Source organism: Anas acuta, chromosome Z (genome assembly GCF_963932015.1).
Source record: "Anas acuta chromosome Z, bAnaAcu1.1, whole genome shotgun sequence".
NCBI classification, from domain to species: Eukaryota; Metazoa; Chordata; class Aves; order Anseriformes; family Anatidae; genus Anas; species Anas acuta.
Window position 1 is genome coordinate 49,542,858 of NC_089017.1, and position 24,445 is coordinate 49,567,302.

Below are 24,445 nucleotides of genomic sequence, written 5' to 3' on the forward strand. Positions count from 1 at the left end.
ATCACGCCTGACAAGTAATTTTACCCATTTTTAGGAATGGATTAGTACCAGCAGATGGCACTAGTGCCCTAACCACATGGAACAGGTCTATGCATTGCTATATTGAAGGCAGAAAGAGTAAATAAACAAAGCATGCAAACAAAACCCACCAAACCTTACACATCTGTTGTTTCCACCTTCATAAAACAAAAATCCACTAAGCATATAGTTTATTTCAATCAGTTCATAGTACTTTGACGTTACTGAGAAACCTGTGTGGCCACCTTAACACTGCAGGCAGCGTGCTTTCTGGTGTTTCTTGGTCAGGGCTTTTTGTTGTTGTAAGTTTACCTTCTGTCCAGTGGAACACAGCAACTTCAGTTCTGGGCCCACCCCACAGGCATGCTGAGCAACCTGCTGAGGGCACTTACAAAGCAGCTGACAAGTCAGGTTCCTCCAGTTCCACTGGAAGTTTAAGAATTCATTTTTCAGCATCCTGAAGACATAGGCAGCCTCCAAGAACAGTACGCTATGTTTCACTTATCTGTGTATGTGCCTCACTGCTGCACTGCTAAATGCTACTAAAAACTGGTATGCAATTGAGCCCCGAGGCTGCAGCCTGCCACTGCTGGCACAGACCCTCTCAGTTGTGTGCACACCCCAACGCACAGCTCCCCAGGACTCCTCTGCTCCCCCAGAGGCCACCCTCCACCATGGGCTCACAGCCTTAGAGGCACACCATGGACACAAGGGCCCCTGTGACCCTGGGAGCCCCCACACCTCACTTACGGCAACTCCCTGGTTGTAGGCACCTCAAAAGCCTTCTGAGCAGAGGTTTTACATGCTGTTCCTGGCTGTCAGATCATCCCTGCATGCAGAATTGGGAACCTTCTACCCAGAGAAAAATGAAAGACAGGCTGTGCTGATCAGGCACAGGGTACTGCCTGGCAGACATACTGACCAGCCAGCTACATGGGACCAGCCCACTTAATCCCCTTTTGCCTCTGTTTTTCCACATTTGTTCCTCCCTAAATCACCCATATGCCTCCCTTCCCCTGCCTTTGGCTCATCCCCAAAGCATCCTGTAAATCTCATGCCCTCCCCAAATGCTGTTTCCCCACATCCCTGTGCAGCAGTCTTGCAGGCCCCTCAGACCAAAAGGTGCTCCAGCATCCACTCAGGCTGGCAAGTGTCCATCTGATGTGGCTGATGGCTTTCCAGGGACAGCCCTGGTTAGGTGACATCCCTGATAGTGTGTGCCCTACACTGAGTCCTTATTTTGTGTTCCTCACCTGCCACTAAGTCCCTGTGATCCTCTGGGTTTGTGGAGATGGGCTGTTGACAGGCTGACGGCTCCTGTGATGGGCCTGGCAGTAGTAACACCATGTACAGTTCCCCATCTTCCCCCTCCAAGTCTTGCGGGTGTGCAAATGAGCTTTATCGTGGAACTTATCAGGCCTTTCTAGATGTATGTATAGAACCAAGGTAATACAAGCTGTTTTTCAGCCCTGCCAAAGGGTAATACTGAAGCTGAGGGCACAGAACACAGGATGGATCCTCACCAAAGAAAGGTCTTCTTCCAGGAGGTTATTTCTCAGGTGGCTGAGGGTTTTTGTGAGCAAGAAACATTTTCTTTGTACAAAATCATTGCAGTACATTCCACTGAGCACTTAAAAATACTTATCCCTCCTCAGTCTCTCACAGCTAGGTTTATGAAGCATACGAATGCTAAAACAGAGTAAAGTGCTGGCAATTAGATAAATACTTCAGCTGTGGTTCAGAAAAGAGAAGAAAAATGAGGTTAAATCAGCTAACTATTCCAATTATACAGCACAGAGTGCACATAATTATCAGATAGGCCACTTCCTCCCTGTTTCTTACAGGGACTTGCCAGCCCACCATAACTAAAGCGTAGGATGACAGCTTGACTCCTACAATCAGCATAACATTCTCCACTATTTCAGTTTGCAGCCATTTACAACCAAATCTCATTCCTTCATAATGACCATTCCAAAACAGAGGGTTATGTTAATTTCACTACAGATAAAAAGTGACCTATTACAAGCTCTGTAAAAATGTTCAGAGAATGTATTACTTTTCATGAAGGGACTGAAAAGCCATTGAGCTACCTTTCTTACCACAAGCGAATGTCAATACGTACTTTTGGTTTTACACATTTCAATGCTTTGGTTTTCAGGTTTTTTTTTGGTGGTTGGTGTTTTTTTCTGAGACATTTCATTGCTCCCTAATGAATGGGATGCCTCCCTAGAAGGTGTAACTTTAGAAACTGCAAGTTCCTGATTTCTTCCCAGTATCTAGAATTATCAGACTTTTGTGTCAGAGATACAGTTTCATAACATGTTGTGTAAGAAGGTCATATAACTAAGTAGAAAAGAAAATGTAAAGAGGATGACTGAAATGGTGCGAGTCTCTAGCCCACTAATTTTTTTTTTTCATTCTGTAATAATCCCCAAGCATAGGACTGCTTTCAGCGCTGTTATGAAGAACAAGCAAAAAAAAAAAAAAGAACAGTAACAAAGAAAACTTATTTCGTGGACAGCAAGTAAAAGCTCCTTCAAGACAGATAGCTAGAAAATTTCAATTAATATATCATCAATAGCTTTACAAAAATACTGAAGAAAATTTTAAAAACAGTAAACCCTACAAGCCCTGCTTTAAACTGGCTGTTTGAGTTGGTCATTTAAAAGGTTTTTATTTTGTTTTGTTTAAATCCGTACTCTTGGTTCCATAATTGACAAGCTAGTGCAATGTTTTTTCTCTCCCTCCCTGCAACCACCTGGCAACAGAAACAAGCTGTGCCGGAATATTTCTGTGGTAAAATTGCCTGTGCCTAATAAGCATAACTTGTTCTTCAATATTCCTCCCAATATTTTAGTGCTAGGTTTTAAGTTGTCACATTTTAAAGACAGAAATTCTCACTATTCATTAGTCGTTTCACATTACTCTTAAGTTTTTAGTGATTAAGACATAGTCAAGTATCAAAGAGTAGCAGGTGACAAGACAAAGTATGAATAATGTGATCTTTAGCCAACTTACCTGAAATAATCACGATTAAAATTTTCTAAAATAACAAGACAGACTACAATGGTAATGTCAGCCATCAGGTAATTAAAAGGGAGACAGAGAAACTAATATCACATCACTTTTAGGAAAGCATCCTTTAAAATGACCATGTTCTATTTGTTACTTTGATCTACTATGCTCGAGAACAGACTGCACTTTGGTCTTCTTTTGAGGATACTTGACTAACAGGTTAAAGGGAAACCACTTGGGGTGTAGTCACGCCATTACTAGTACTGGCAGTAAGGTGTCTAAAGAACTGTACAGCCCTAGGTGAAACATGTTTGTTTTTTACGTGTTTGTTTCATTCATTTCAATGCAAGATAATGCAATGCAAAAGCAAGACACCACTCTTTGTAAATTACATGTAGAAAACGAATAAACTGAATAAAAATTGAATAATTTAATTGAAAAAATTAATAAATTACATGTAGAAAAATGTTTAAGATGAAGTAAAATAATAATCAGGACATAGTAGGATTAAATTTATCTTAAATCTATCTAAATATAGAATCATTTGATCTTTACTCATGCCTCATACTTACCTTTTATGGTACAATGAGAGCAATTTTTTTTTTTTTTTTATAGAACACCTGTGTCTGACTGTACAAAATTATGCTCTGAAGTGAGTTGTCAACACAGCAAAGATGACTGTTCAGTTTTCTGCCTTCCACACTACTAGTATAACATATAATGAGGGAAAAAAGGAACTTCAGCAAGGCAAAAGAAATAGCAACTCATCTGAGGACAAGTGACTCCAAATGCATCCTATGCCCCTTCGCGCAAGCTTTAACAATTCATTTTCCTTCATTTCACTTATATGTTCCTTATTCCTCTCTACAAACACAATCCTTTCCCAACTTCCGCAGTAATTTTTCGAAAATTTACAAAAGAGTAACTACTATAAAAATATTGAATATTACAGAAAAACAGAGCCATTCAATCTCTGTTTGGCATCTGATCATAAAAAAAAAAAAAAAAAAAAAAAAAAAAAACAACTCAAAATTACTGGACACATGCTTAATACCAGTGCTGAATACAAAGAGATTTTAGTATAATTCTGTTTAAATATTCTCCTTTAAAGTTTGCTTAGATTTGGAATTTTGGCAGTCCTCATTAAAATTGACTGTACTGGAATCCTGAAGAGTTAAACAATTACTACCTACTGGCTAAATTTTTACCAAAGAAAAATCAGATAGCACATTTCTAAAAGTGTCTACAGCCAGAAATATGCAAATAGCTGAATTGTAGTGATATAGGAAGTTAGTTTTTTTGTTTAACATGTCAGTTGACAACACATGCTTATAAAACCCTTCTAAGTCCAAATTAAAGATGTCACTGAAAAAATCAAGAAAAATCATTAACAATTCTACCCTTAATAAAACACTGACAAAAGATTAGAGAGTTGTAATATGTGATATTATACTGTACATTATAACTCATCTACACCTTTTCCTACCTGTTAGAGTGACTGAACACCGTGAAGAAGACAAGCATCATCCCTGCACTTGCACTTCATTTTCTGTAAATGTTGAATTTTACTATTTGTATAATACATATGAAGCAACAGTCACCACACATTAGAAATACAAAACTCCCATATACAGTGTCTTCCATCCAAACCCATGAAAGCATGGGACAGTGGCAAATAGCAGATACATTAGTAAGGGATTAACTAAATGATCCAAATAATACTTCATGCACTACTGTTTCTCCACGACTCAGCCTGCTGATAGAGCACGGTCACAGCAAACTCAAGATGATGGTGATAAATTTGTGTTTTTCCTCCATAGTTTGTGCTTGCTGATTTACAGCTGGCATATTTCATACCTTCAACACTTTCATATACACTGCATCCATTATTAATCCACTCCTATAAAGAGTGCCTGTGACCTCTTTAAATCTTTATTTTAGAAGCCCACTACATAATGTTCTTGCAGGTAATACATACCTTTCCATATAAATACATGGAAAGAAAATGAAAGCACAGTTAAATTGTACTAACAGGGATTCAAAATAGCAGACATTAAGCTCCCTACTCCTGTAAAGCTGGAAAAAGATTTTGGCTTGAAATCTCTTCAGCTCTGACAGTGAAAGCAAACATATGCGATGAAATGCAAGACTCAAGTTTTCCTGACTGCAATTGGTAATGATTGAAAATTGCCTCATACAAATATGCATAAAGCATCAATATTAAATCAGTGCTGGCATTTAAAAAAAAAAAAAAAAAAAAAAAGGTTCTCTTGGTTCTCTTTAGGAAGAGAAGCAATAAGAGCACAAAGTAAGAGAATGGCAGATTTTTGAAGTAAGGAAAAATGTATATACACACTAAATGCAACCCGGCCTACTTTGCTGCTTCCCACCTACCATCAAAACTTTCAGCCCTAGTGTGTTATTCCCCTTATCTCTACCCTTCTCTACCCTTTCCACAGCCTTAACACTTCTTTTTTTTTTTTTTTTTTTTTACAGAGTCAGGCAACAGATAAATATGTATCATATCCACCCAAGACACACATGCAAGTGTAATTATGGAAGAGGCTTTTCAAGTGGCAACAGATGGCAGCAATCTCCTATCAGAAATAAAACATGATCATGAAAGGAAAAGTATACATAAGAATTTTTAATAGATGATTTCAGTTTTCTTTCAATCAGAGTACTAACTTAAAGCTACCTTAAGTATAGTTACAGTAATCCACCTTGAGCTTACAGATTTCAATACAAATTTCATTGTGTAATGATGTAGCATCTTAAAATCACTGGAACTAGTCTTAAGAACTGATACTAAGTTAAAAAACAAAAAAGGAAAAATGTAATAAAAAAAAAAAACATGAAAATGAGCTGACCGTGGTAAAAGCACTCATCCTAGAGAAAGAAACGACTATTACAAAAATCATGCATTCATGTAACTATGAAATCATATTTAAATTGATTTCACTCAAATTTAATCTGGGCAATCAAATTTCAGAGGCAAGATATTAAATAGCCACTAGATAGCACCAGACTCCAACCACCAAACTCCCCAGACAGCACTAAAGTTCTTCATGTACTGAGGGCAAAGGTGGCTTTGCAAAAACCATAGAACAGCTCAGTTTGGAAGGGACATTAAAGATCCCACAGCTCCAACCCCCTGCCATAGGCAGGATGCCACCCACTAGATAAGGTTGCTCAGGGCCTCATCCAACCTGGCCTTGGACACCTCCAGGGATGGGATATCCACAGCTTCTCTGGGCAGCCTGTGCCAGTGCCTCACCACCCTGAGTGAAGAAAAAATGTCTGCAATGAGCGGCCATGCCTCTGGAAACTTGCGAACTGAAAGCAAATCAAGTGGCTGCAACGCAACAGCATTAAAACTGTGGGTTTCTTTCTGCCTACAGCAATCTCAGCCTTCCCAACCACTTTTGACCCCTGGAACAAGTAATGTAATGGGCAGAGAAAAAGTCAGCAGCAGAAGGGCAGTGGAAAGGGAAAAAGCAAGACAAAATGACCCTGGAAATGTCAAAACTCTTTTAAAGCTTGGTGCTTTAAACCCATTTAGAGAAAGTTAGGATGAAATTTTCTGAAATTTTTATATATCCCAATAGAGTCAGTGATATTTCAGGGGGGCAGAGGGGGAAGTATTAGAAACATATTCCATAAACATCTTTCATAACTTCTATTCTCATCTCTTAACAGTGACTGCAGAGCATATAAACAGTCACTTGGCTGTCATGTGAGCTTCAGGTTTGTATTTAATCTAAGCCAGTACCTTACCCTCCACAGAAAACATTTCCACAACGCTGCTTTCATTGCTTTTGAGAGTTGCAAAAGTATGCAAATAGTGAGTAACAGTAAGCATCTACCGATACTCTGAAATCGTGTTTCACTAATGCAAGCCATTTCCATTTCATTCCGGTAAAGCTCTGGCAGCTGCAGCATAGGCAGACACAAGCTGAGATGAGAAAATGAGGAAAGATGATGTTATCAGAACAGATGTTTCATTTAATACTAGATAATCTAAATAATTCTTCACATTTGTGGTATAATCCCATTAGAAGAGGTGATTTAATGGTCTCAAAAGCTTTGCAATAGCAACACTATTATTTTTTATTTGTATTTTGAGGAATCTTTCTTTAATCAGATGGACTTACTACTCTAAGTATGTGGCTTATTGTACAAGCACGTGGTCCAGTCTTTCACTCAGTCTAGTAAAGCATACTATTACAATGAATTTTAGTTAATGAAATTTCTCTTTAGAAGAGCTTTTACAGATTACAACCTCACAAATTCTATCTTCAGCAAATTTTCTTGCAAGAACCACAAACTCTAAAAGAAGTTGTTATTCTGAAGTAGTAAACATTTAGCCTTATCTGCCATCTAGCTGTCTTGGTTAGCACAACTACAGAATTTCATCACTGCTGCATCAAAGCAGGACTTAATGGAGTCTTATTAAAACAGCACCTTCCATATAGGTAGCATTGTTTCAAGGCTTAGGAGCACTCTGGGCATGACTCATGACACTGTAGATAGTCTTCTGCTGGCCTGATAAACTCATTTATTCACACGAAGGTTAAAAAAGAACTGGAGAATACTCAAGGGAAGAGGCTGCATGCACTGCACAGTGATAACTGTGAGCTTCCTTTGGCAGCAGCAAGCCATTAGCTTGGCTCCACTGCATGTGAAACCACAGCCTTCGGAACTCATAAGCAAGCTGCTTTCAAGCAGCCTCTCGCCATTAAAACACACTTAGCCATTCAGACCATGTTTGTGAGGGAGCAGACAGGCTAACAAACTGTGGGGTGCGGAATAGTACCTACGCGACAAGAGAAGGGCTACTTTTCTGCAAGACAGCCTGGAGAAGAGCACCCTCTGACCAATCTGATTTCTGGGAAACTAGTTTTCCATTTCTGACAAAGAATCACTACCTTAATTACATACAAATTACGCTTTACATTCTATTTCCTTTGTTTAGTGCTGAGAGTACAAGGTCATTTCTGATGAATGTCTATTGCAACCACTGATAAAACCGGGAAGAACCTTAAGAGTGTCAAAAAATAAAAAAAGAAAAAAAAAAAAAAAAGAAAAAAAGAGTCCACGCTATAAAAACCACAACATTATCTCAGGAGCTAGCTTCCTTCTTTCATTAGTGAGTATCACTACAACCTCGTTGAGAATTTAGAGCCAGAAACTACAAACCATTAAAAAGGCAATTTGTTTCAATCCAGAAACCTAGGGATCCAAACCCCAGAGCTTTAGTGAGGCTGTAGTAGAAGGGACCTGAACCCACACCACTTCTTTGAACATACAATGTCCACACACTTTAGAGAAGGTAATTTATGACTGAACCACAGCTGAAACAGATCTTAATCTTCATTACTATGTCTTCTGCAGAACAGATGAGCAACTCACAATGTCAAATTAACCTTAAGCTGTCACTTAAATGGATGTGTGTGCATTTGCACTGATTGCCCTGGAACTCCATACATGATAGTAAGAGCTTGCCAAGTCCACCACAGTGAAAACAGAAGTTTAAAGGACTCTGTTGCCAACTCCTTAACCAACCAAACAAACAAACAAAAAACACTTAAGTTTTGGAAACTGTTTTAAAAGATCTTCTCCTTCCTCATTTGCCATATATACATACATTTTAACTTCCTTTGTTGAAAGAAATCTTAATCCTAGGTACCATGAAAACATGTACGATGCCATACGTGTTTCTACAGTACCCTAAACCAACCACTTATTAACAAAGATGAGGAAAAGGTGTATCTGTAGAGAGTAATTGTAGAATCATACAATCATTCAGGTTGGAAGAGACCTGATCACCAAGATCACCTGGTCCAACCATCCCCCTTCCACCACTGTCACCCACTAAACCATGTCCCCAAGCACCACGTCCAACCTTTCCTTAAACACCCCAGGGACGGTGACTCCACTACCTCCCTGGGCAACCCGTCCCAGTGCCTGACTGCTCTTCCTGAGAAGAAATGTCCCCTAATTTCTAAACTGAAAAAGGAAAAAGTTAGAAACCCTCTTCAGGGTAACCTGAGAAGAGGGGATTTTACACCTCTTATGTGAGCAGTCACAGATCTTTACCAGAAAGAAGCTTCCCATTCTCACGCAAATATTGCCAGCTTTTAAGGAAGAGAGGGTAAGTTATCTTCATATAGGAACTGAAAACAATTCCTCTTGGTATGTAACAAAAGGCCTTTAGGAATTCAAGTTTTCAGTCCCCTGTTTCCACATGTTAGTCTAGACACAGTAACAGCCCACTAGTACAGTAACTTTCAAGATGGAAATCTGTGGTGAGAAGGCAGAAGTTACCATCAGGTAAGTAGGAAGGTGCTGCAATGTAATCCTGTGAACACTTTACCAGCAACGCTTGTCTTTTTAACATCTTCATGTAGTTTAACAGAACGCAGACTACAGCACATGACAGTTAATCAATTCAATCCATCAAAACAAAGATTTGAAAGAATCTTTAAAAAAAAATCATGCCTTTGGTTAGGAAAAAAACATAAAAATCTGTGAGCAAAGCTTTCAACTTCACTGAGCTGTCCAACAACCCTCTCCAAGCAGCTATGAAAGAAGATGAGCAAGTGTTACTGGAACTGCCCTGTACTTTGCAAATGGTAATAGGCATTCTCTGTTCTTTCTGGATTCAAATGTGCACACAGTAAATGAAGTTAGCTACTCAATGAACTGCACCACTCAAATGAAAGAGAGCCTAGCAGAATCTTCTTTCTGCTTTTGTTCTTGAAACCACAGGATGACTTTAAGATGTAGTCTGCTCTCACTTCTCCTATTGTTCTAGCAGTTGCTTCGACTGATTTCTGACAGAGCTGAATATTTAACGGTTTGCTGCTCTCCTTTGAACTCCTGCTGCTGCAGCTCACTTAACCCAGACATGGTCATTCCCTTTCAAGTGACAGCAAATGTTAAAGTGAACCTGGTGGTTAGCTTTCTTCACGGAAAATGCATTGTTTGTTTAGTATTAAGTTACACAGAAAAATTTTAATCAACAGAGCAGAAAAGCTTTTTTTTTTTTTTTCTGTTCACAAAAGCTGGATGTTTGTCTTTATTTCCCAGTACTTGATTACCTCAGTTCTTACCCTGAGGTCTTGAAACCTCACTTTTGAAAAGATTTTCCCTCATTAAAAAAAAATAATTAAAACATCTAAAGGTAATTACCTTAAGATCCAAAAGAAGAACATCTGTTAAAGTGAGAACACTGTGGCAGTAACTTCAGGAAATCAGGACCATCCGAGATGGGACTTGCAGGTGTTGCAATAGATAAACACCAACAGAGGCTTGCAGATGCTACTTTCAAAGACTGGAAGATGCCTCCTTCTTAAAAATGCAGGAGAATGTGCTAGTAAGACCTTTCTTTTTCTTAATCAGGAAACATATAAATACATCAATAATGCCATTAACAGTTGAAGTACAGTCATCATCCACTGTGAGCATGAAAAATACCTGTGGCCTCTGAAATTCACTGCAATAGCTTGTATTTTGTTGTCAACATGTACTGCACAGGACCGGATTCATCATCTAAAATTTACTACTTGACTTCACTGTTGGGGAATATTTTTCAAGTATCTAAGCAATCCCCACTCATTAACTTTGAGAACATTTCACTTTGTTCAGTATAAAGGAGTTGCTAGACATAAAGAAGAGTGACAATCAGCTTTCTATAGTTTCGCTAGCATAAATCCAACTGACTTTCAAAATGAAAATCTTATGGGTTTTAGGCATTTTATCAAATTCAGACACTGCTGTTAATTTCACAGCAGTCACTATTCTGCAAGTACTTCAGAGAATACAAAGTGCAGCATGTGTAAATAGCAGAGAACTCAGGCTTTCTTATGCAAGGCATACAACAAATGTATTTCTAACAGACTTTAAGGGAAACAGAGGACCTGTTATCACAGTGACCACTTACAAAGTTTCACAGGAAACATCTGTTCCAACTGCTTCTGAACACTTTAAGACCTGAAGTAGGATAGGGGAAGAAAAGAGGAAAGATATTCAGACCATCTGCATTGATACGACCACCTATGACAACCTCCTCACCTCAAACCACACCACAGGGAGAAGCCAGTTTTCTTGACCTGTGTTCATTAGTTTATGGATTTCCAACGCTCTCTGCTGTGCACACCCACCTCTTTACATGAACAAACACACGGGCCTGCCCACACACTCAGCCAATTTGTCAAGCTGACTCCGTCCAAAACTAAGCAAAGATACAATCATACGATTGCCCCAAAACTCCAAAGTACAGAAAACTTCATCGAGTGATAAGGAGACACACCAGTACCCTTTTACTTCTCACTGGTAACACTGGCAGTACAAGCCAAATGAGACAGCCAGGACAGCTGACCCAGCCTGACCAGAGGGCATCCCAAACCCTCTCTGGCTGGGAAGGGGAAGAAGGAGCAGGGGGACTCTCGTTATGAAGCTGTTTGCTTCCCGAGCACTGCTGTGCTGGGCACTGCTTGCTGATGGGAAGCAGAGAGTAATTGTTTCCTCCATGACCTTTCCTTTCCTTCCATCCAACTCCTCCTATCTCAAACCCACTCGCTTTTTTCCCCTCTGTCTCATTTTCTCCTCCTTATCCTGCTGAGGAGGGAGAGTGAAAGAGAGAGAGGAGCTGGGTGGCAACGTAGCTGCCTACCAGTGTCAAACCACATCGCCTTCATATAGGCAAATTCAGCAGCATTTTACCTGCAAACAGCTTGATTATTTCTAATGAGCAGGAATACAGCAGTCCTGCTATTTGGGGAAGACGCTAACATCTGTCTTTTCTTTTATGAGGACTGTGAAACAACATTTGCCATTTTCTTCAATAAATGCTCTAGACTGCTTTTAGTGAACGACCAATTTATATTGGTCCCAGTCTGCATGGACTAAAGCCAAACGTTTCAAGTATTAAGTGAAACAGGTAGTCTCATTTTCACTTGTTTGCTGAGTAGGATCACTGGCCTAAATGAAGTTTTAGAAACTTAAGCGTTACTTTAAAAACAAAATTGATCCTTAGGCCCATACAGTTATGACAGTAGGTAGCAGCATCTGAAGCACAAGAATGCCCCATCACACAGCAGGGCAAAAAGCTGTCGGTGCCACCTGCCCTCTGCAGAGCAAAGGCAACGAGCCAGCACCTGCCAGCCCGACAGGGGAGGGCAGGGATGGGCAGCAAGGGCACAGCAATGTGTGCTCAGCACAGTGGAGCTGGCTGGGCATGTGTGAGCCTCCAGCAGAGCTGTGGGATACAGCACCTCGAGGGAAAAGGCTGGCATCAGGACACAACAGCGGGTACGCTCCTACCGGGAGAGGAAAGAGCTGGGAGGAACTGGGAGAGAAACAGCATGGAAACTGAAAGAAAAAGTGGAAGAGAGTAGCATTGGGAAAAAAAATAGAGAAGGAGGAAGGAAAATAAAAGTTTGTCTTCAGAAGAAAAGAGGATGTTAAACACTGAAATCCCCTCTGGGTTGCTGTGTTTTTAAAAAGCTTTTCCACCTAAAATGAAATAAACTATAAGAACAAGGAAAAAAAAAACTGTATTCATGCAAAAGGCACAAGAAGCATTCATTCCTCCAGTGCTACTCCACTCAACGCAGTAGCCTGAGCTTTTTCAGCTTTCATCTGACTTTGACATGCTGACCATTCTGGCTTAACCGCGTTAAAATAAAACAAGAACAGAAAAAGCAGCACTGAGATACTGATACTCTGACCCCGGCACCTTAACACATTTCCACAGACACAGCTTTTCAGCAATTAAGTCCGATACCTGTATCAACTAGACCTAGCAAGCAGCACAGAGGTTTGAAAGCATCCTTTACTAATGCATACAAGATATTTAAAATTACATTTCATCAGTCATGCTTCTCATAGGCCACATATTCTGGACCCATCAAGTTGCTTGTATTTGGGATCAGCCACATTGCTCCAAGTAAAGATTCCACTACAAGCTTTTGGCAGCATTAATGAAATCACTACAGTAACTTCACCTTGATATTTTTTTTGAGATTTCCTTAAATTGCTATGCATGCGCATGTAAAACGAGCACCACATTTTCGTGCAAAAACCAACACATTCACAAGTACCCATCTAACTGACCATGCATTTTTTTAAACTACTTTGCTTTTTTGTTTTCTTGTAAGAAAACAATCATCATTTTCCAACTTGCTACGTAGAATGACCACGAAGAATTCTTCAGCCTTTCAGTTCAAAAATGTTTGTTACATTATCTACAGGATAACAATGTTTGAAAACTCACATTTGTAGTTAGAATTCTTCCTTCAAGGCCATCACACACTGCGTTTATTTTCATTTCCACATCACCATTAGGTCAGTGTTTTGCATGTGTGTGGGAATACAGAAAAAAGGTCAATGTCCAGCGATATGAAACAAGCTTTATGTTCCACAGACAAGCAACACTTCATAGAAAATATTTACTATTATCAAATTGTTTTGGTTTTGTGTTTCACTGGCTATCTTGCAGGAAGAAAGGATTTCCGAAACTTAACTCTTAAGGCATTTTTTCACTGCATAATCTAAAAATGTGTTTTCACTGCATAATCTAAAAATGTGTTACACTACAAGAAAATCTTGTGTACCATACAGATTACTGTTCAATCACTACAAACTCTGCATCCAAGTGATTATTAAAAGGTAGTTTCACAAACCCTAACACACACACACACACACACACCACACACACAAAAAAAAAAAAAAAAAAAAGAGGTATGAAATGAGGCTGAAACCCAGAAAAAAGAGGGCAACACCATTACAAATCACCATCTTGTCCATCAGTCCTAACACTACAACATGATGGTGGTTTAAGTGACTTGGACTCTGACAGAAAAATCCAGTGCTAACAAGTGGCGTGAGAGGGGATTCAGCACTTAAAAAAAATGAATTCTTTGCTGTGGCCACCTGATCACTGGCTTTTGCTGTTGTTATTCAAAACAGAAAAATTCCACTGTGCAGCGAGTTGATCTTTAAGAGAATCTGAAAGGTCCAAATTGTTACAGCAACAAAATAGACTGTCTCACCAGAAGACTAGTTTCATCTGCGTGGGCTTTGACAGCCACCTTTCTGCTGTTTTAGAAGTCACTGGCTGCAGCTGTCCACCCCTTGCTGGAGAAAGACACCTTGAGGCAAAAAATCCTTACACATCAGGTGCTTATTTTAACAGTACAGAGCACTGGAACAAGGCAACAATGAAGGCAGCTTTGTGCCTGACAGTATGGGCTGAAGGTAGCAGAAGAGCAAAGGGAAGCTCTTGAGGAAAAAGACAAGTGGAAAGAGCTGTAGACCCCCCATTTGCCCATCAGCTGTAATTCCCAGGTGCTGTTCTTACCCTCCAGATGCTCCACTGGCATATGTATTGTATCTCCAAAGACAACAGTCTGTATTTCCCTTCCTGATTTATGTTCAGAAAGATTTACACTTCAATAGAGTAGTCATGGAAATGTTCTCTGAATTGCCCAATGCAGCTTAACCCAATCGCACAGAAAGAAAACAAATACCAGTTTCCTTTACCACGACCAACTCAGCACCAGCTGTGGAACTCACACTAGCTTCACGTGCTCCAGACAGCAGGAGAATTAACTGTCTCTTGAAGTCTCCCTCCCCAGCTCTGCATACAGTCATTTCATCACGAACTCAGACCTGATTCGTTTAGAGTCAGAAGTACAGAAAACAAACCACTGAACAGAATTCGTTTGTTCTTCCTTACCCAGTCATGGTAATGGCACTCTGTATGTAGCTCATGGGACAGCTTAGTTTTGTTTCATAAATGAGTTGAAGATATGCTCTACATTTAGATCATCGCACAAAATTCATCAGAATACCTTAGAAGGCACAGATCACTTTATACATAAGTAATTAATGTTGTTGAAAGTGAAAAAGTTGACACAGATAACCAATAGCTAGGCAGATAGCTCTCTCATTACAACTTCCAGTAAGTAAGACAGCATTAAGAACAAAGATAGCATTAATAGCCAGCTGGAATAAGAGACTAAATTAAAAACAAAACAAAACAAAACACAATCAGTAGAAGAATGGAACAGCAGACCAACTTCAATGTTTTACAAAAAAAAAAAAAAAAAAAAAAAAAAAAAAAGAGACAGCAATGTGAAAAATGTGAAAAACTACTATGAAAGCAGACAAATAACCACTAGAAGGCTGTTATGCTGTCAGGAGCCAGGCGTGCACAACAGCATTTCACACGGACATGAACGAACCGTGCATATACTGCAGAAACTTTCTAGTTCACAATAGCACATCAGACAACACCAAGTTACGAAAAAAGCAATGGCAAGTCATCAGCTAAAGCTTTTTGCATCAGTCTTTTTACTTATTCTATATGAAAAGGTATCCATCATTAAAAACATTGCTGAACTTTAAGAATTACAATAGAATTGATATTTAATTAGCATCCAAAGAGATGGCTGATAGCAACCGAAGTCTGCAGCCACACGAGACACAAACTATTCAAAAACTGCAGGAAGAAAATATCCTCTCAAAAGGTTCAGTCTACCCAGGGTCTGACATTCCACGCAAGGAATAATCAAGCAAATAAGCAAACACTATCATTCCTATGTATCATCATAATTACATTCCAGGTATACCTTAAGTCTCCTCCAAGAGCTTGTAAAGGCAAAACCACTTTCATAACCTCTTATTGCTTCCTACCATGCGTTTCAAACTCTAGATTGGTATGTGACCTGCACAGTAAAAATGGAAGTGGTATTTCAGTGCAAGACTGTAACTACCGCAGCCTCCTAGCAGTATCTGTAGGCTTGAATTTGGCTCCTCTCTGCAATTCACCAAGAGCTACTTCTGGAGATTGAACTATGCCGTAAGAGACAATCAAAATAACTTACTGAAGCTAATAAAAATGCCATGGTTGTTTAAACAGATGACACCTTCACTCTCTCCCTCCATTCTTTACAACACAGATTAATAAAATACCTCACAAGAAAGACACAATATTAAAAGTTGGGCTGACAAGGACAGGAAGGAGAGTGCTTCACAGCATGCTCAGGACAGATCTCCACACAGCAAATCCTGAGCATTTTTAGTCTCAGGAATATACCACATGTGGATCCCTTTGTACATTATGAATGTTTGCAAAAACCATTCCCCTGAAAAGTGCATTCCCCTGACTTTACATTAAGGGCGGGAGAAGAGCGAGCTGACTGCCCCCACCATGTTTGCATGTGAAAATTGTCAATGTCTGCAGATGGTGATAATGGATGACTAACTTGAAAAAAAGGTTACTTATTATGGGAAGCAGTAAGTGGCTAGGGAGTCTGGGGGAGAAATAAAAGAAGCTCATTTTTCCCCTTGTATATGCCCCTCCACTGAATGTATTTTACAACAACAGGAGGCCTAACGATGGTGGCTACAGAAGAGGAATCTGTAATCTTTTTTTCTCTCACAGAAGCTATCACCTGGCCACAATAACCTTACAGAATTTGAATAACTGTTACAGGTTAGAGGAAACATGTTCCTGATAAACAATTTCTGGTAGTAGCATCTAACTTTGTGCCTAAAAAGTCACATTAAAAATGACTGCAACCAATACGGAACTCTTCACACCCACATATTCAAGATATTCACCAAATGAGATCTCCAGGTGCTAATAACCACTTAATACCATGTGAATCACTAGGCACAGACGGGTTCTGGTGACTTCTGTCCAATAACTGAGAGAACTTGAAGTGCTGGAAAATAAACTGAAGAAAATTAGCTTTGTCAGCAGGCCACGAGCTTTTTATCTGGTCAGGCACCATTTATGCTACCTCAGAAATAAGGGATCTACGCTCATTTCCTCGTAGACAATGGCCAAGATAAGAAGCTTGACTGAAGCATTTTATGAATATAAACATAAGTCTTCTGTGAAATGATTATGGAATAACCTGATCTTGGGAGTGATATCTACCTCCATCTAGCCAGTCAAGAAATAAAAGAACAAGATTAGAAAGTGCATGATTAATAAAATGGTATGCATATGAAATACTTGATTTGGTGCCACAAAGCACAATGGCGCTATTAACCAAGATAAATGTTATTAAAAAGCACCTTTCAATTAAACTGCTCCAGCTCAATGGTAGTTTGATCCAAACTTTTGGTAAAATAAGCTATTACAACAGTATTGCAAATAGGCTAGATTTTGTATTCCCTCATAGGGATATGGATTTTAGCAATAAACATCAGAACTTAAAAGTGCAGATTCCAGATAAAGTAATATCAATTTATCAAACCCAGACACATTGGAAAAAGCGAGCTGGGAAGGAAAATGTATGTGTCAGTTTTCCAAGGGAAAAAGTTGGGCATCTCTTCACAAGTTGTCTGAAGAGTGAGTACGACATCCCAACAGTACAAACGTTAACACCAAGACCTTTCTTTCATTAAGATTTTAACTAAATACCTGTAAGTTAATCATCATCTAGTGGCAACCCAATGCAAAAAGCATGAACCTAGAGCATAAACTGGTTTATGATACAGGACAATTTTGCAATCAGTCTTAGGAAACTGTTACAGGAAAAGGTGGTTTCATCATGTTATCCATTCAACAAACAACACACATCCATGCAACTGTTCCTAAAAAGGGTAAATGCTTATCTCTAAACCTGGTGGATTTCATTCATAGAGCACAGTTTTTGGCTACGCTGCTCCCACACCAACACAAACGAACTCTTCCTTGAGTACAGACTTTTGCATGAGGCCAGAGCAACATGCACTTGTGGGTACGAAATTCTAAGCGAGCACTTCACCAAGCGGTAGCATTATGCTTGAGCTTCCCTGAAATAAAGAGTCAGTCAATCGCAAAAAACTGTCTATGAGAATGGGTGTGCAAGTCGGTAAATGATCGACCAGCATAATGAGAAACAGACTACTGGAATCACTGGCTGTGAGACTGGGGAGCTTCTCCAAGAGCTGGCAGAACCGACCAGGCAAACGCTGCTTGACGGCTTGGGGTCCACACCTCCAGTGGAAGGAATAACTCCGAGATGCAAAGAAAAGCTTCTCAAGGATTAAGGCGGCTGGTTTGAGTACAGCGTGTTTGCGTTCTGTTGAGATGAGGAGGTGGCATTAGAAATATCTTTAACAGAAACACACTTAACAGAAGTGAGAGTCTGGAATATAGACAGCTAGTTTTGAAAACGGGTGTGTGCATTTTCGGTGGTTTGCAGGATTAGCTATTTGAACGAATGCATACAGAACCACAGAATCAGCTAGGTTGGAAGAGACCTCCAAGATCATCTAGTTCAACCTCTGTCCTAACACGAATAAGTCCTCCACTATTCTCTCGCTTCTTGCCTTTACTGACTCCTCAAATCAAGACCACAGTCCTTGTGTCTAGAACATATTCCATGTTTTAGACAAAAACTGTAAGCAAACCCAAACCCAATTATTAAGACAGGGGGAAAAGACAAGAACACAACTTGGACTTCCAAATGTCTCTGTGTCCAAAGGTAGTTTCCGCCACTAAAACGCAAGTCCTTTTAACATGTACAAAGTTATAAGCCATTGTCACATACAAGGGCAGAATACAAACTAGGTATCTGTTAATGACAGCCTCAATACATACTATAGGGATAATGATAAATCTGTTTCTTGTCACCTTGTGGAGATATAGAAAGTAATAGTTTAAGAAGTTCCTCCACTAGGAGCAGAACAAAACAGGATGGTTTTCTTTGCACTTACCTATTTCTTCCTTACAGTCTTACCCCGCATTGTACTGATGGCCAGCAGACATACCTGAAGAAACTCCAGTCCTCACTCCATGCACCCTTACCACTTTCCCCTAGCAAGTCCCTCAACTTTTAACTGAGATTTGAACAAGAGGCAGTCATAATGGCAGGTAGTCACCTTTTCAACAGCAAGAACACGAAACTCACCACACTTTGTCTTTCCTTCTACTTCTGAGTGGCCTGTACTACCCTCTGAATTTTGAATAATTTGTCCTACATTTGGCAAAGGAATAAATGATCCCTCAGTTGTTGGGTTTAGCATTAAGTATTTGTTCTGATTAAAAAAAAAAAAAAAATGTGGGGGGAACAGTGCCACCAATCAAGTCACTGCTGTTTCCTTCCTTCCTATGTTGGAAGGACATGACTGCAAGACTTCCAGATCGGTGCAGTAACGAGCTTCGATCAAACTTTCAATAGCAAAAAGACTTCCCTTCTCACAAGTCCTCATCGCACTATTTAATTTTCATGGTCTGTTGATTTAAATATAGAGCCTCCTATTCAGTAAAAATAACCTGAGAAAATCTAACTTGGAGAACAGTAGCAAGTTTTTTTTTTTTTTTTTGTCTATTTAAAGTAGATTATAAAACAAAACAATGTTTACAGTATGTCTTCAGTCAGACATGAAGCATATTGTTACTTATCACAATAGCAAGGATTGCCTTTCATGCGGAATAACCTTTTTGTCTCCTCCCTTTTATTACACCTATGACTTCCACATATCATACTTACAGTTTAATACCAAAAGCCTGCATTTCAAAGAGGCAGGTGTGAGGAATATGAAACTATAAACTTCCTTCAAGACAGGACTTCAAAAGAAGTCTAGTATAAGCTGAGACATAGTATAAGGTGTGGACAGCTTCTTCCTGGCTTTTAAACTTACTCCAGTAAAACCAGGCAGGATTTTTCTAGGTTTCCTTTAAACCCAACAGTACACCTAACCTAGCAAATTGGAGTAAAAACCATCATTGAACAAAGAAACTGAGTTTAAACCACTAAACAGTCAGGAACCCTGACAGTCTTACTGCATCTCTGAACACCACTATCAGCTTGATTTTCCATTTAGTATCTCCATTTCCAGTTGTGTGCCAACTGGATAACAGTTAAAAAACAAACAAACAAACAAACAAAACAAAAAAAAAAAAAACAGAAACTGTCTAACACATAGGACAATACTGTAAGACCTTGTGCATGTGTATAAACAATCCATTAAGGGAGTAGCTAAAAAGTGAAATGCTATCATCGTGTGTACTTTTCAAAACATTATGCCCACATCCACTTCATGGGTCATATCTGGCTTAGAGCTGCAATGGAAACACTTCTACTTCTTACAGAATTTCACAGAGAATTCAGTGTTTTACTCTGGAATTATTTCAGACCTGAGAGATCATTACCTGCCCTTTTAAGATAAAAAAAAAAAAAAAGGAAAAAAAAAGAAAAGCTAAAAAGGCCACCTAGATTACAGTCATTTGGGAAAAAGGAAATGGAAGCTATTAAAGCAAATATAGAACTCCTCTTGAAAGAAAGTTTACATAGATCTCAGACATAGAGTTGAAAGGTGACCTCCTCCAATGCTTGTACATAGTCCCTAAGAGCAGGTTGGGCAACTGGAGGAGCTAGAAGCTGTACTTTACAGTCTTCCAGTGGCAGAGGTCTTTCATGGCATGGTAGTTAATTTCTACCATTCCAGGCATTAGTATTATGCTAGCACTGTTATAAACTAGGTCAACTTTAGCAAAACATTTTCAAAATGTTCTGTCTTGATTTTCTATGCTGACAGCAGAGCCACCAGATCAGGTTGGCTAGATCAACCCACGTAAAGAAACGAAACAGATTTCCATCAAGCAGAAGTTTACGAAATGCTTTGAAAGCTGAATCTTTACAAGCTTTCAGTTGCAGTACCCCTACGCATCTTGTTAGAAAAAACAACGCCTGGCCCTTTTCTAACTAATTGTGCCTGATCTCAACAAACACCTTCAGCTCTGCACAGGTTCTGTGTTCTCTTAAACACACAGTAAGATGCCTAGGAGTGCAATTTAAATGGAAATAGTAAAGCCAGTGGAAGGGTACAGAGTTTCTATTTCTATTCACCTTGTCACCAACCAGAGAAATTTAGGAATTGTAAAGCAGCCTGTAAGAAAGGCACGGTATGCGTCACGGTATGGACTCCTACCTGACCTGCTGCTGAAGGAAGAACCTAAAGTTCACGAGTATCCTACCAAACAACAACCACAAATCAATAAAAACAAAAACAAAACGCAGCACACAGCAGCAAGAAGACCTGCAGCAACATATGGAGCCTGTGTCTAACTGCTCGGGCTCCATCACGGAGACCAGCTCACGCTGGAAGAGCCACAGACGGGACGGAGAAGTTGGCAGGAGCCTACCCTAAGGCGCTGCCCAACTTTTCTCCCCTCGAACCCTTTGTGTTTCTGGATTCCCACCTCCTCACCCCCAAGCCGAGCTCCTCGGTGCCACGCTGGAGGACAGCCACGGAGGGCTGCCTGCAGACACCCAGCCGAAACGCGCCCGCAGGAACCTTCCAGACCCGCGGGGCCAACGAAGCGAAGGTTTCTGGGGGGCTGGCTCCTCGGGCACATGGATTTTCCTGCAGGAGGAAGGAAACTGGCCAACACACATTTTTTTGACACCTCCAAAAAGCGCCCCAGGTGGGCACCCACCGACCACACAGGCGGGGGGGCGGCCAGGACACCCCGCACCCCTCGCTTCTTTATATCTTTTTATTATTTTTTTTGTTGAGGGGGACATTTCTTTTCCTTTTAGGGACCCCCAGGGAGCGGGTGGGGGCCAAAATCAACCCTAAAAAAATAAGAGAGGGGGAGGGTTCAATGCGCAGCCCCCCAAAACCCACACACACAGACAGTGGGGGGGGGGGGGGGGGAGGGACACGGGCGCCCCCTCCCCACCCCGCAGCGGTGCTGGGAGGCCGCAGGCCGCCCCCAACCCCTCTGGCGAAGGGGGCCGAGGCTGTTTTTGGTGTGTTTTGGGTATTTTGGGTGTGTTTTGGGGGTGCCACCCCCCCACACCCCCCTCCAGCCCGAATTCCCCCCCCCCCCCCGTCCCCACTGACCTGCCGGTGTCCGATCCCGGGTGGTGGGCGCGGGGGTGGGGGGGGGGGTGCTGAGGGCTGTCTGTCTGTCTGTCCGGCTGTCTGTCCGGCTGTCCCCCTGCCCCACCGACCTTCCCCGGGCGCGGCAGCGAGCGAGGAGGAGGAGGAGGAGGAGGAGGAGGAAGATGGGGAGGGGGAGGGAAACCGGCCCCTCGTCCCCTCCCCCGTCAAACGGAAAAGAAAAAAAGAAAATAAGATTTAAAAAAAAAATAATAATAATAATAACAGCGGCCGTGGGAGGGTGTTGCGGGCTGTGAATTAAAAGGCTGGGCCCGGAGTTTAAAACAAAGAGGCGGAAATCGCCGAGCGCGGCCCGAGCCCAGCCGAGCCCAGCGGGGGCGCCGCGATCAGCGCGCATGCGCGCGGGGCGCTCGGCAGGGCCCGGCGCTCGGGGGCCCCCCCCCCTCCCCTTCCCTCTCCATCCCCTCCCCTCTCCCCTCAGCGGGGCCGCCCCGCGCCTGCGTGCGTGGCGGGGGGGGGGGGAAAGGAAGATGGAGGGGGGGGGGGTCTCGTGGGTAGGGGTTGTTTGTAGTGGGGTTGGGGATGGGGTTGAGGAATGTGGGGGTCTGCGTGGGGCAGGGCTGCTTGCACCAGGATGTGAAGGGGGAGAATGTGTCCTGCGCGAAGTAATGGGGGTGTGTGGAGCTCACTCTGCCTCACGAGGAGGGGTGTGAATAAAAGCACAGCTCCGTGAGGGTTGGAGAAGCCCTCCAGGATCACCTGGCACAACCACCCCCTACCACCAGTGTCACCACCAAACCCTGTCCCCAAGCACCAGGTCCAACCTCTCCTTGAACACCCCCAGGGACGGTGACCCCACCACCTCCCTGGGCAACCCGTCCCAGTGCCTGGCTGCTCTGTCTGAGCAGAAATGGCTCCTCATTGCCAGCCTGAGCCTCCCCTGGCACAACTTGGGGCCATTCCCTCCAGTCCTATCCATTTTATCTATGAGAAGAAGCCGACCCCAGCTCCCCACCCCTTCCTTTCAGGCAGCTGCAGAGAGCAATGAGGCCTCCCCTGAGCCTCCTCCAGACCAAACACCCCCAGCTCCCTCAGCCGCCCCTCACAGGACTTGTGCTCCAGGCCCTTCACCAGCTTCACGGCCCCTCTGACTGACTGACTGGAAAGCAAACCTGTTGGAAGCACTTTGTGGGTTCTGGGGGACAACAGGCTAAACGTGAGCCACCAGCGTGCCCTGGCAGCAATGAAAAACATCCAAATCTTGTGATCCAACCAGACCAGTGCACTGGGGGAACATCATTGTTCCTTTAAATTGGCACTTGTTACAACAAGCCTGGCATACAGCCTTCAGTTTTGGGTGTATCGATATGAGAAAGTTATTGATAAACTTGTGTAAATCCAGCAAAAACACCTCCAGCATAGTAGGGGGACATTGTGATGGGACAGAAAGGAAAAAATAAATAAAGAGATCTCTGAGGATATTTAAACTTTGGAAGAGGTTTCCCAGACAGGCTGTACACTATGCATTTTAGGAGATGTTGAAGATCAGCCTAGACAAAGCCCTGCTTAAAGGTAGAGGTTGTACCTCAGGGTGTCCCTTTCCACTTGAATGTTTCTGTAATCCAGGGATTAATTGTCAAGCAGAGAAATCAAAAAAGGCCAGGCAAATTCAGATTAACAGTATCTCAGTTGGCTAAATCACCCTGGGAAGACAGCAACTTCCTCGATCTGCTGAAGAGCAACATTGCCTTTTAGACCATGTGTGAATACGTTGGTCTAGGTGACTAATTTTGCAACGAGCTGTTGGCTGCTTTTTCCATGCTTCGCCTTTCACCTTGGCTGACATATATATATATTTATACCACATGTATATGGGACTTTACATATAGTATGTATATACGTAAAATGTATTTTGACATCTCTTTTACACTTTTTCCACTCATATTATCATGTTTCTTCTCCACAGCCTTCTCTGAAGATGCATATCAAGAGTATAAAAAAATTCCTTATACCGACTTTTGCAAAGCTGACAGGCATTTTAACTCAAGTTTTGTTCCTGGAGATGCAAGATGCAAGTTCTTGTACATGCAAGAAAATCTAGTTATTTTACAAACTTACTTTAGAGAAATGCTGAGGAAATCTGAGTGTACTTCAAGTGTTTTAACAACACCAGAATTGTACAAGTGCTGTTTTAGCACTAAGTCAGTCATGATATTTTGGAAATAGAATCATGATTTTTAAAAAACTTGGGAAGACACCACTGGCATTTCTCACCGAATTTGTGGTGAATTTGGGGGTGCTTTCAGCCCCAAAACCTCCAATTTTCTGCTGATGACTGGAGAAATCTCTTAACAATAAAGGACAGGTGATGAGCATTTATTGATATTCACAGACTGGTTGAGGATAGAAGAGACCTCTGGACATCATGCAGGCCAGCCTCCCTGCTATGTCTAGCTACCTACATAAACATAGCTCAGTTCCCTTCAGGGGATTGTTCTTTAAATACAAAAAGACCTACCCATATCCCTACTGTTAAATGAGGAAATTTACGATG

At 41.4% G+C, this 24,445-nt stretch overlaps 1 protein-coding gene across 7 annotated transcripts in view; it reads right to left on the reverse strand.

Moving 5' to 3' along the window:
* The window catches only part of PCGF3 (polycomb group ring finger 3), a 56,374-nt gene extending 34,050 nt beyond the window's left edge, over positions 1 to 22,324 (reverse strand). For 2 of the 7 annotated variants that reach the window (XM_068666297.1, XM_068666296.1), the window contains exon 1: positions 21,892 to 22,315. The gene's annotated coding sequence lies outside the window, so the exon portion shown is untranslated. Of the gene's footprint in view, positions 1 to 10,227; positions 10,387 to 10,978; positions 11,015 to 21,244; positions 21,409 to 21,891 lie in introns of those variants that run through there. The other 5 variants (XM_068666303.1, XM_068666298.1, XM_068666302.1 and 2 more) reach the window with 5 other exon arrangements.
* Between the last annotated feature and the right edge of the window lie 2,121 nt (positions 22,325 to 24,445).